Genomic DNA, 12,744 nt, shown 5'->3' with positions numbered 1-12,744 from the left:
TATTCTCTACTCTATCTTCATATATAAAGATTCGATTTCAATGTTCACGATGGATAAAGTTACGCTGTTTTGAGTTTTAACCTTCATTTGCAACGCTCACTGGATAAGCACCCCGGTACCTAGCCAACTTCACAATCTCTTACGCTTCGTTATCGTATCGTAGTTAGCTTTCCCTATCGCTCTGGATAGTGGTGCGACCTTAGAGCATAATGATATAGAGAGGTCGTTATTATTATTATTTACTTTTATTAGTATGAAAGCAGCTCACCCCCACCTCTGACAATAAAGAGTGGACAAGCCGCCGGGGGACATGTCGCTGCATTGAGTTTATGATTCGCGTTGTGTGCGTGTATCATCATAACACGACTCGCTGTTCGTTCACAACTCGCTGATGCGCGTGTATTGCGCAATAGGCCAATAGGAGCCTCCACCTACAAGTGTGTGTGGATTCAAGGACTTACGACAGGCGTATTCAATACATATCTCCCGGCATGTTCGATCTCCTTCCTTCGTATATCAGTAAGTGCGACAGAGCGCATGTTTCGATCGCCAAGCAGCGCTAACGATTATAACATTGGCTAGGCAGGTTCAAAGTGTTCAAACCATTCGACAGTCAACGGATAGATATTTAACATTGTAATATCTCTTTCTCAGCACGTTTATGTAGAAACGAAAAGGATGGCGCAGTTAATTGAGATATTAATTTGCGAGTTGGGGAACTCTTGAGCGCGGCGAGTAGTTATTAAATTAAAACTTCGTGTTCGGGGTAATGGTTTAAATTAATTATTATTTGAGGTGGAATCAATGTGTTTGACAGATACAATTTGATACCTTAGGGAAAACGAACCGTCCAGGATATCATTGATCCGCGATGTGTAAGTGGTACCTACTTTACATTTTCTGTTCTTTAAAAAAATGAAGTAAGTATATAAGTGTAGTATGACTGCTATAGATTATTTTTATTGTAGTCAAATCTGCTTCTTTTTAACCCCCGACGCAAAAACGAAGGGGTGTTATAAGTTTGACGTGTCTGTCTGTCTGTTTGTCTGTCTGTCTGTGTGTGTCTGTCTGTGGCATCGTAGCTCCCGTACAGATGAACCGATTTAAATTTAGTTTTTTTTTTATCTGAAAGCTGAGTTAGTCGGGAGTGTTTTTAGCCATGTTTCATGAAAATCGATCTACTCTATCGCGGTCGGGGGTTTTTCAAAATTTTAATTTTGTGGTTAGCTTATTAATAACTGTCAAAACGAATTTGAACGGTTTGCTAATACGGAATTAATGTGAAATCGAGTTGCGTGACGTCACGTTCAGATCACTTCATATACTCGTATTTCTTATCAACTTATTAAATGGTAATTGAATTTCCATATTCTTCTTTTAATTGCCTGATGCTTTTTGGGCATGGTATTAGTTATTTGTTTTACAAGGGGGCAAAGTAGTTGTTTAACCGCACGTGCTAATATTGATACCTGAGAAAGCGAAAGATTCCAATATTGAAACGCGAGCGTAGCGAGTGGTTAAAAAAGTGGAATCTTGAGCGTTGCGAGGGTTTCAAGGCACGAAGGTTAAACAAACTTTGCCACCGAGTGAAACACAAAATTTTTCACCACACCAACACGAACAAAATCACAGAACTATATTTGGATAGAAGAAACAAGTTCATCTATTTGTATAGGGGCCGAGCGTGTCAAATTTTGTACTGAAGTTGTTTCTTGCCTGTAATTTTAAATATGTCTCAGGCTCTTGATTGTTCATAATTTTTGTGTTGTTGCAATTGAATATCACGTAACGAGGCATTTTTTATGTTTTGATTGACTTCAACTTACAAAAATTGACGCCCGAAAGCTGCAAGCTGCGATTAAAGAAATAAAGACGGACAACTCAGTGGATTTCACTGAGTTCATTTGACACGCTAAGTAGATACGTTAGCTTGATCTATGGTATATATGACATCTGTGAACAAAATACTGACTATAAAACATCAAAATAAATCAAATCCATCAATTTATTCAATATTTATGATTCAAAATCATCATTTATAGGTAAAATCTAGCAGACATACTCGTATTAAGACATCGGGTTAAAATTTGTATGAAATTACTTTGCCCCCTTATGGATAAAATGCAATTTTGCTATCTGTTTTCGAATAGCAAAGAATGCCTTTACCAGTTGGTGTGGTGAAAAAAATATTATTTTATTTTAGGTATCTCTCTCTCGTTCAGGCAAGTTCCCTTTTCTATACAATGAATAAACTACTGAATTTTATAAAAGTAGTACTTAAGGTACACACCGGGGCAAATCTCGACTGGGGGGCAACTGTAACTAATCCATTTATTCCATTATTACACTATGATGTTGAGTTCTACTTGTATCAACTGAACACGCCTACCATATAAAACCGGTGGACACTCTATTTAATATTGCAAACATTGTGAAACATGGAAAAAATGGACCAGGGGGCCGATTTTTTAATCTCGTCCATTCGATTTCGTGAAATTCGTTCAATAATATCTCCACTACTAGCGATTTAAATTCTACTAACAGAATCGAAAACGAGTGGTCATTACCACTAGTTTTAAAATTACTAGCCGTCCTTTTTCAAAAATAGCATTACGTCGTTTTCTACAGACTTTTGAACGGCGAATTCATGCGTTCAAAATTCAAAAATCGATCCCCTGTGGTTACATTTGCCCCCAGTCGAGATTTGTCCCGTTGTACCTTAATTATTTCTCAGATATACACTGATTTTTACAGCTTTTGTTATCCCGTATAAAAATATAATACTTAAAAATAGTTCCTTTTTCGAGACCCAATATAAAATTCAACACTTTTGTATTATTATTATTTTGTAAAGTCTGTGTTATAAGAGGCTTAATAACCATTCTTCATATTAATGAAATCCCGTGCAAACATAATGGGTCCATTCATACGGGCCTTAATTATTACGAGGGTAAACTAAACACTGTCCTATATTAGGGATGTACTACGTTAAATATTGTAAATTGTTCACAAAATAGTACATTACGATACGATACAAGTGCATAAAAAAGGAAGTTCGAAACGAGTGTCGTTAAGAGTTTTGAATGATGCACGATTCACCCGCCTTCGTCAGTTTTCCGTGATCATGATGCATGCAACTGCGTCGAAATATCGGGAGCTCGAACAAAATTCAAAAAGGTAATCACGGTCTATATCCATTTGCATTGTGCATTTTACAATATAATCGCCTTTTTTTGTCATAGCGCTCTTAAATTGACACGAGTTACGAATTTCCTTTTCGCACGTGTATCGTACAACATTTTTCGGTACAGATGGCCCTCCGAAGTTTCGGCCTGACATATAATGAATCACTTCTCGCACTAGTGCGTAAAATAAACACCATCTGTTCTAAAAAAATCGTCTTGGATATTGATTTCATTGCCGAATAATCGTCCTTAACTACCATTTTCATTAAACATTGGAAGAAAAAATGAGAACTCGTTTAAAAATTCCGATCTTATCCACATACATAGTTTTTCGTTAATTTTATAGACGGACGATTTGATCGAACAGCCAGGAATACCATGTGCCTACTTTTACAAATTATTGGTTGAATTTACAATCGTTTGAGAACTTTTACTAAAGACTGACACATTCAAAAGCTCGAAATTCTAACGTGGACCCTCAATGGGAACGCACATTACCTTGACTTGTTTTTAGATGGGTCCCGAAAATATTTCGAAATGGTGAAACTTTCCAAAAAAATCGGGACCTTTTCAAGATTGCTTACCGGAAATATTCCAAAATGGTAAAAAGTAAAAGCGGCACATCACTATCTACCGTGGAATTTATATGTGGACACTGTTTGTCCTTCGTTAAATTAACTGGAATCCCTAACATTATCCGAAACTTTCTAACAGGACCTTTTGTAACTAGCCAGCTAAATTGCCGTATCTGTGTATGTGGGACTGAAGTCAAAATAGGTAAAGGTTACCGTAGGAAGCCATGTTTAAGCAATTTTTTTTCTCAGTAAAATTTTCTGTCAAAACTTGATTAGTTAGTGAACCTGTTAGTTTACTACGTAGTTCAAACAAACGGCCAATAATTGTTTAACTATTGAGATTGAAAAGGTTAAGGTTCTCTTTAAAAAAGATCAAAAGTGAATTTTTATGAAAAATATTTCAGTACATTTAGATACCTATGTATTTCTGCCAATACATTTACTATTATTGGTTGTTTTCAGAATTAAAAAGTAGATTAAACGTTAACGACAGTTCTCAAGACTGACTGACTAATGGTTCTATATTCCCTCGACGGTAATCATTTCGCTGTAACAGTAGTTCATTTGAAGATTTGAACTAGTTCAATTAAAGGTTTAATATAGATACAGATAAAGCTTCAAAAACATGTATCCACAATCTTAGCAATAAAGTCATGTATACATAATTATTTAGGCACTTCGTCCGTGCCGTGTTCATATTTTGATTTGGCTGCAAAAAGAAATAAAGACATCAACAGCATGAGTTGCATTTTTCGTCGCAATACTCGTGTCACTTGGGAACCGCTGTAGTAATGCCTACCGCAATCATAGAAAATCGAAATACTGTTATCTATCCTCTCTATCACTCGAGAGAGAGAGAGAGAAACAAATGAAGTTCGAATTGGATCGGTGGCAGATTTGGGGATTGAACCGTTTTGCAAAACGGCAGGTAATGGAGAAGGGTGATCCTTTTGACCCGGAAAATCGGACCGTGCGATAAAATGAAGTGTAGGTAGTAGATACATAGGTAGGATGTGCAGATTTTACAATAGATGTCGTTGGGTGAATCGGTTCCTTTGTAACCCCCGACGCACTTGGTTGACTTGGTGGCCAAGTCAGCGTTTGTGCATTCGGCTACGCACAAAGTAAAAAATATCTCAGATTTCATGTAATTGTCGGCTGCGGCGGACAAACAACAACAACTAAACTTGTGATCTGAAGCTTTCTTATTTACCGTCCAAGGTGTATGCTACTTTTCCGTTTAACACAGCCAGGAAGCGGTAACTTTGTTTGTAGCGTAGCGGGCTGAAATTTAACGCTTTCCGGCCGGAGCACAAAAAAAAAAACCGGCCAAGAGCGTGTCGGGCCACGCTCAGTGTAGGGTTCCGTAGTTTTCCGTATTTTTCTCAAAAACTACAGAACCTATCAAGTTCAAAACAATTTTCCTAGAAAGTATTTATAAAGTTCTTCTTTTGTGATTTTTTTCATATTTTTTAAACATATGGTTCAAAAGTTAGAGGGGGGGACGCACTTTTTTTTCCTTTAGGAGCGATTATTTCCGAAAATATTAATGTTATCAAAAAACGATCTTAGTAAACCCTTATTCATTTTTAAATACCTATCTATCAATATATCACGCGTTGGGATTGGAATGAAAAAAAATATTAGCCCCCACTTTACATGTAGGGGGTACCCTAATAAAACATTTTTTTCCATTTTTTATTTTTGCACTTTGTCGGCGTGATTGATATACATATTGGTACCAAATTTCAGCTTTCTAGTGCTAACCATTACTGAGATTATCCGCGGACGGACGGACGGACGGACGGACGGACGGACGGACAGACAGATATGGCGAAACTATAAGGAACCCTTATAGTTTCGCCATGTTGACTACGGAACCCTAAAAAGCATTTTCAAATCGGAATCGGACCATAGATCGTGAAATAGGCAGTGCACTATACATGTACTCTCCACGGGCACTTTTCACCGGAGCTCGGTCGCATCGGAACGGCAGTAAAACCCCGAATTGCGGCACCACAATGAGGTGGACGCTTTTACCGGAATTAAACATCGGTACCTGTACGGACATGCCTGTTTTATTGAGGTCTTTTTTCGCTGTGTCATTGGTAGACACATGTCGATATAGGTAAAACTCTGGCATAAAGAGGAAAGCAGAAAAAATACAAGCGCCACCTGTCTTTCTGACACCCAACGTCTTAAGTCTATGCGTTATAGCCCAAAATCTGACTGATTTTGACCTCGAACAGAGCTGGAAATACGAGTGGAGTAAAATTACTGCTGGAACTATACTGCCAACCATAGATCCCATAGCGAAAGCGTGGTTTTGACTTGCCACGAAAACTCTGATGTCAAGTGAACAGACTGAGGACTGGTCACGGGCGCTGTAATTACTTGCGCCATGGGGTTGGCGGGACTCTGCGCTCTGCGAATGTGGTGGAGGATCAAACCATTGTGCACATTATACAGCACTGCCCTCTGCATGCTTTCTCATGCCCTCCGGAAGACACCTGACGCAATCTCGTGGCTGCGTGAAGCATGATCTTGTTATGTGTATACCTACTGAACCTACTCCTATTTGAGAAGTACATATTTCTTGCGATATTCATATTTATGTATATATATATTTATAAATAGTATTTTGCTTGTGTATTCGTGTATGTAGTTTATTTTATAATATTATTTAGTATTTATGTAGTTTATTTACTTGTGGACATTATTTTGGTTTATTTCTGACCTTTATTGTACTTCTGAAAGTTTGTCTATCTTGCCTACTTTAATGTTCCTCTCTTCTAATCTAAGGTTAGCTGGAAGAGATCCCTTATAGGGATAAGTTCGCCTTTGTACCTCTGTTCCTGTAAACTGTATATGAATCTGTTGTACACAATAAAGTGATTACTACTACACTACTACCCTGAATGTGGATTTATAATTTTAGCTACATATTGCTTGAAATGTTTATGTAAATACGCACTACGAATAAATAAATGAGAATGAAAGCAAAATGATCTAACACGATCGTAGTAGTTATGTGTATAGTGGCATTAGAATATGTCACATATTTTTGCAGCCATTTAAGAGAAACAAAAACCTATGTGTTAAATGTGTTAACTTGACTCTTACAGACTTTTTGGCAACAAGCTCAACGAGTCATTCTAATACAATACCATCTACTTCTGTAAACAAAGAAAGTATTTCGATATTTTAAACGATCTATTACGGTAGTAATAAATTATTTTTTCTAAATTAATTATTTAATTTTCACTAATGCATCGAAAATGATACTACCGAAATTGGCCGACCATTCTGGGGATGATCAGTCAGTTGCGGGACTTCGGACCGTCAACATCAGTTCCTGAGGATGCCTCGTAGAGAGGCGAAACACGTGTCGAGTTTTGTATTTTTGGTGGTGGGTTGTTATATTTATTTGCGTATTTATTTTTATTTTTGCGGTGGGAGGGTGGGAAAATTAATTGCATGTAAAAATACGCAAGTAATTATAACAGGTTAGCACTGATTGACTTGCACGTTATATATTCGCGGATTAGCAAAGGAAAGTTCTAGTTTACGATTAACATGGATTTCCGCAAAGTAACGCCTGATTCCATCGATTATTCATACATACATCAAAAGTCAAGACGACGACGAAAGTTAAAATAATGACGTGGATTCAATTCTTAAAGAATTTTGCAAGTTAAATCTATGATATTGCATTTAAGGGTTAAGAAGCAACTTATTTAAACAAAAATTATATATAGGTAAGCTAAACCTAATTAAAATTAAGTACGCTGAACGGAGCGCTGCGCAATATTTTTTATACTACGTCGGTGGCAAACAAGCATACGGTCCGCCCGATTAAAAGCGGTCACCATAGCCTATGGACGCCTGCAACTCAAGAAGCCGACCCGCCAATCCCGCCATGCGCCATGCGCGTTGCCAACCCATTAGAAATCTGTACACTCCCTTTTGCAGTGTTAAGTACACAGCAAAAAGGAGGAAATATTGTTTCTAATTTCTCCATTCTTTTTAACTTATTTCTATACCTAGACTTCTCGTCTATTAAAGGCACTACGATTTTTAGAAATACGGCCATCGGGCCTGGGTTTAAATTTATTTAGCTCCACTCCCGAACAGATAACTCGATATCCCGTCCGAAGCTGTATGTGATACGTTATCCAAAAAGCTTTTCCTGTAAAATATTTCTCCCAATTGCATCCCGCAGTTAATTTTTGATATGTTTATATTGCTTTACTCATTCAGGATTGTCGAATATAAATGCGTGGATTGTTTTTTTATTAACTTTTGAAAATGGAACGAAATATTTGTATAGGTGAAAAATTTAAGAAAGTCACCTGTTGTATGTGTGAGTGACGTGTTTGAATAGGCGTTTGTTTTGTTTGTGTTACTAATTTTAAATATGTGTTCTCTATTCGAACACGTCACTCACACATACAACAGGTGACTAAGTTTTTCACTTATATGTCTTTGTAACACCTACTTTAACAGCCTGTCACTGCGATATCAATGACAATTTGGTTTTCCTTCAACCTTTATAGGTAAGAGTTAGAGTGGTACTGAAACTTGGACAATTATATGTGCTCTTTTGTATTCCCGAACGGGACAGGCAGAGCACATCAAACTGCTCTAACTTCAGTACGAATCTTAGTAATTAAGGGGTTGAAAGAAAACGAAATTTACAATTCATCCCGATGATAAATTGAATGAATTGAAATTGGGGACTGGGGATGAATTGTAAATTCATTATACGCGATTTAATCCATTTCCATAGTTTTAAGATATGTTGTTAGGTAATACGTCGCTACCAATATTTCCCATGCTATAATTTTGTAAGATATAGCTAATTAGCTTTTGCTCTCGGCTTCGCTCGCGTTAGAAAGAGACAAAAAGTAACCTATGTCACTTTCCATTCCTTCACCTATCTCCACTTAAAAAAATCATGACAATTCGTCGCTCCGTTTTGCCGTGAAAGACGGACAAACAAACAGACACACACTTTCCCATTTATAATATTAGTATGGATTAACTTCCAATCAGCCTTAGTGAAACGTTACACCTATACACACTAAAGACATATGTAACTCCGTAAAGACGGATAAAGTCTAAGAAAAAAACGTACCTCAAAGCCCTAGAGAAAAATGTGTGGCCTAGATGGCGTTACACTTTTGGGGAATGCTCGGCTAGATGGCACTAAATATTAATATTTGACATATCAAGCTAGCAATATGGGCTCAAATGTCAAAAAGGAGGTTCAAAACTTTTAAGCTTGTGTCGAGAGATGGCAGTCTATGCACTATGATTACACATTTTACTTTGACAGTAACTCTCTATAATAATCGATCCTCTTTGCCTATACTTATTCCGGAATATTTCTCCTTAAATTTCAACAGGAATAAATACATAATTATAAATATAAATGTATAATTATTTACCAATCGTGTTCAACAATAATATTTTCATCGCTTTCCGTCCATTCTTTATAATCAAATTATTATCTACGGTTGAACGCATGCCCGAAATTATATGCGGCATTCTCAAGCAAAAGGTACCACATTGTCGCTTACCGTAATGGCTTGTTTACACTTTGTGATAGAAAGTGCAGTTGTATTAAATGATTAGTTAAAAAAATGTTACCCGGATAAGTGTTAAGTGTTTAGTTGTCGTTTGCATTACTTAGTTGTGCTTCGTGCAGGTTCTAAGTGGAGGCAAGTGCTATAATTTTAAGCAAATGATGTTTAAGGGTGATTCTCTGTAAGGATGTTCAACAAACAGTCCCCTGGCAATGATTTTTTGAAATATTTATTAATGAAATCCTAAATAGTTAGTATAATTTAATAAAACCCATTTGCCTTAATTAAATTATACAAACTATTTCTGATTTTATAAATAAATATTTTAAAAAATCATTGCCAGGGGACTGTTTGTTGAACATCCTTACAGAGAATCACCCGTAAACAAAAGAAAATAATTATATGAAAATGTGCACTAATTTTTGTTAGTCCTGACTAGAAAAAAAACCTCCTCCTCTCCTCTCCTGAGAAACTTGAAAATTTTCTAGTTTTTTTTTAAAGGAATCTCAGAGGTAATTCGCACAAAGATAATATCTAAGATTAAAAAAAAACATTTATTCAGAAAAAAATAACCTGGCTACATTTATTAAGGTGCCCGCCAAACTGTAAAAACAATTTGTTGGCATAGACATGCTCTCATATAACTAAGCCATATAATTTCGTCCTTTCGGTAATCGACAAGGTACCTTTTATTTGAGAACGTCATATATTATGTTTAATCAATTTAATTCCTTAAATTTATTACCGTTGAAGAATTTATCGCAATTCGGTGGGCAATTTCCTATGGTCGTGTGTCGAGTGTATTGTTTTGCGGAAAACAAAGTTATTTTCTGTATTTTGATTTAATTGATTGTCAAATATATTTGGAAATAATGCGAATGTTTGTTAATTTAGCAGTTTATGTTAATTCATTGAGTGTTCATGATTATAGTCGGGTCAATGAGTGATTTTGGTTCGATGGCTTTTGTTTTTCAATATACAGGGTGGGCGTGAAGTAACTTTGCGTAGTTACCTTCTTTTGAGGTTATAATGAACAACTTTTATTATGATTATTATGAGACCAATGCTGAAATCGCTAAAAAAAATTGGCTCTTCTATGGAAGCGGCATTAAATAAATAATAAATAAAAAAGCTTTATTTGTTCCACACATACTTAAAACATGAATGAGAAACAATCTGCGATAAGAGGAAAAGATAAAAATAAAATTAACTTAATATGTGGGCCCCTTTCGGGTAAAAGAAGGAAGCGGCATTATGACAGTAGAAATGTATAGCTCAGTCAATTTTTTTTGCGATTTCAGCCTTGGTCTCATAATTAAAGTTGTTAATTATGCCCACAAAGCAAGAACCGTTCAGGTTCTTTTTATTTCACCGTGTAGGTATAATACAACAGTCATTTTGTTTTACAAGGAGGCAAAGTTGTTGTTTAACCGTACACTGTGTCAATATCAAATTGATACGCGAGCATTCTGAGCCAGGGAAATATTGCAATACTGAACCGCAAGCTTAGCGAGTAAGTAGATAATCTAATCATTTATAAGTGTTTTTTTTTTGTTGTTTCAGGTATTTCATCCTTGCATGTGTGTAAGGAGTGAGAATGCCGCATAGTGCATAGTACTCTGGTGTAATGTAAGTATATTTCATATTATTCATTTCACTCTGCTGGGGTGTAGGGCTCGAATCATATTTCTCCATTTACTCCGGTCTTGGGCTGTTTGGGCAACCTCCTCCCACTCCATGCCTAGCACCCTGAGCTCCTGCTGAACCGAACGATGCCAGGTTGATTGAGGGCGGCATGGTTTGCACTTTCCGGGTATATTCCAGGCGAGGGCCATTTTGGATAGGTGGGTATCAGGTTTTCTGAGGCTGTATCCACTCCAATGCCATTTCCGCGACTGGATTTCTTCGTGTACGGGTTCTTGTCCAGTTATTCTCCATAAGTGAGCGTGTGATCCAGCTAGGCCAAAAGATACGCAGGATCTGCCTCAAGCATTTGTTCACAAACACTATACCGGCTATATAATGCCTATAATGTATATTATATTTATCAAACATTTTCAAGTATCAAAAACTGCAGCCCGCCCATTTACCAGACAAAATGGAGTGTCTAACACAAAAAGGGGAGTGGGAAAGTATTTTGAGCACGTACCGCCGGAGCTGCCCCTAGGCCTCTCGGTGACTTTAATTAATTCTGAAAAAGTCAGTAATTAAAGCGAGAATTTTTGTGGAGGTTGACAATGCAGACATTATTTAAATCACCATTCACACACCATTTTCAATTATTGTACCGATCAGCAGTTAACAGTTTTTTTTTCAGTACCAACAGATGGTGCTTTTTTACGCACTACCTCTTTATCGCCACTTGTTTCAAACTTCCTTTTTTACGCACTAGTATCGTATTGTACTATTTTATATCTTTTTTCCACATTAAGTGTGATGAAAAACGAAGTATGAATAAACAATTACCAATTTAGCACACCCGTCTCGAACATTTTCAAGAATCAAAAAAATGTCGTCTTATATCTCCATTAATTTGGTCTTATCGTGCATAGATAATTCAATAATTGTACATTTTTGTTTAATACCACGTCGGTGGCAAACAGGTATACGGCCCCCTGATGGAAAGCGGTCACCGTAACCTATGGACGCCTGCAACTCAAGGGGTGTCACATGCGCGTTGCTGACCTATTAAAAATTGTACACTCCTTTTTTGAAGAACCTCATGCTGTAGTTCATCGTTACATGGTGAAAGTCCTTTGAAAGTGGGATTTTTTTATTGACCCATATCTATAAAGCCAAAGATTATTATGAAGATATTTTGCACAATTATAAGGAAATACATATCCAAGAGTTTAAAGTGGACCTAAACGCGCAAAAATCGAGAAATATTTTGATAGAAAAACTTTAAAATTTTCATGACAATAAAATGGTAGTTTAAAGTTTTGGTTTTTTATCATTGTATAAATTACAAAATAAGTGGTTTAACATAAATGGTGGAGGGTAGAATAATTTTCTGCCAACAAACTGCTGTGCAGTTTGGCAGATTAGTACAAAACTTTATTGTAACTTTTCTTTTATTATAACGAAATAAAGTAAAGTAAATAAAGTACAAATTAAGGGTGTACAAGAAAACCTTTCACTCTTAAAGTTACCCTTTCATAAGGTAAACAAACAGATACCTTACGGGAGTAATTATAAAATTGTATTAAATAACTTGACTGTTCATCACTTTAATTAAATTATTTCTCAGAGAGTAGACAGGCCGCGGAAAATCACTTTACCATACAAACGTAAGCCTCTTATTCCTCTTTAAATATACGGGGTGAAATAAAAAGGACGAGATATATTTAGCGTAGTTTTTTTTATACTACGTCAGTGGCAAACAAGCAAACGGTC

At 36.4% G+C, this 12,744-nt stretch overlaps 2 protein-coding genes across 4 annotated transcripts in view; both read left to right on the top strand.

Annotated features, from left to right (window-relative positions):
- LOC125233499 (brain-specific angiogenesis inhibitor 1-associated protein 2) overlaps positions 1-12,744 on the top strand; it is a 473,288-nt gene that overhangs the window by 248,291 nt on the left and 212,253 nt on the right. For all 3 annotated transcript variants that reach the window (XM_048139541.1, XM_048139540.1, XM_048139537.1), the window contains exon 2: positions 10,912-10,977. The gene's annotated coding sequence lies outside the window, so the exon portion shown is untranslated. The remainder of the gene's footprint in view (positions 1-10,911; positions 10,978-12,744) is intronic.
- The window catches only part of LOC125233097, a 183,444-nt gene that overhangs the window by 122,831 nt on the left and 47,869 nt on the right, over positions 1-12,744 (top strand). The gene's annotated exons all lie outside the window — the stretch shown is intronic.

This window comes from Leguminivora glycinivorella, chromosome 14, assembly GCF_023078275.1.
Source record: "Leguminivora glycinivorella isolate SPB_JAAS2020 chromosome 14, LegGlyc_1.1, whole genome shotgun sequence".
Lineage (NCBI taxonomy): Eukaryota > Metazoa > Arthropoda > Insecta > Lepidoptera > Tortricidae > Leguminivora > Leguminivora glycinivorella.
This window is presented reverse-complemented; position numbering and strand designations above follow the sequence as displayed.